The sequence below is a fragment of the Octopus sinensis genome, linkage group LG13 (genome assembly GCF_006345805.1).
Source record: "Octopus sinensis linkage group LG13, ASM634580v1, whole genome shotgun sequence".
In the NCBI taxonomy this organism is placed as follows: Eukaryota; Metazoa; Mollusca; class Cephalopoda; order Octopoda; family Octopodidae; genus Octopus; species Octopus sinensis.
In genome coordinates this window covers 28,109,046-28,110,187 of record NC_043009.1, presented here as the reverse complement: position 1 = coordinate 28,110,187, position 1,142 = coordinate 28,109,046, and positions in this window count along the sequence as shown.

Here is a 1,142-nt window from a genome sequence, read left to right as displayed (position 1 = left end):
AGAATTATATTGCTTCTCTGAAGATATCTAAGCCTGACACATTTATATTACTTTATCCAGAGTTATTAGGGTTTTTCCTCGGTTATATTGCTTTTCAATAATTATTTAGGTCTTACCTTTTGCATTTTTTAGAGTTGATTGTGTCCAGGAAACTTTTCCTAGTTTGTCTTAGTATGGGTTTTTTGTGATTTTGCTCTTTTATAAATATCTTAATCTGACTGTAACATGTTCCGATGACTTTCTCAAACAGCCAAAGCTTATCTACACATACAAATCACACACACATACCAGATAATTCTACTGTCGACATGAAGTCTTTGACTCATCTTCTTAGATATGTTACCTTGAGGTTACAATCTGGCACCACACCACCACCACATTTTCCTCCCTTTGTAACACTGCAATATATTTACCTCCTTTATACTACTCCGTATTTATCCCCCCCTTATAGCACTTCTACATATTTACCTCCCTTTGTAGAACAACACATTTACCTGCTTTTGTAGTTTTATTCCATGTTTACCACCCTTTGTAGTGCTACTCCATGTTTATCTTCCTTTGCAGCATCACTCCATACCTACCTCCCTTTCTAGCACCATACAAGCCCTCCTACACACCCATGGAAAATTGCAAAATAGTCTTGAACAAGTCTCACAACAAACCTGTCTTTACTCCTCCCTTTATACATTACCTTTTGAACATCGTGCAAAACTTTACTACTCTGTCTCTTATTCTCCTTCCCCAAAGACGTGTATCCTTAGTCTCTGTACACCCCGTACAGGGGTTGATGATAAAAGTAGGAAACATGCTAAAGGTTATATCAGAGCAGACAGACCTCCATCTAGTCATATTCTTTCAATCCACCAAATCCATGGTAGTGTGGAAGATGGATACTAAATGGTTGTGATAACAGTGATGTTATATATATATATAACCATCATCATCATTATCATCATTTAACGTCCGCTTCCCATGCTAGCATGAGTTGGACGATTCGACTGAGGACTAGCAAACCAGATGGCTGCACCAGGCTCCAATCTGATCTGGCAGAGTTTCTACTGCTGGATGCCCTTCCTAATGCCAACCACTCCGAGAGTGTAGTGGGTGCTTTTACGTGCCACCTGCACAGGAGTCAGTCCAGC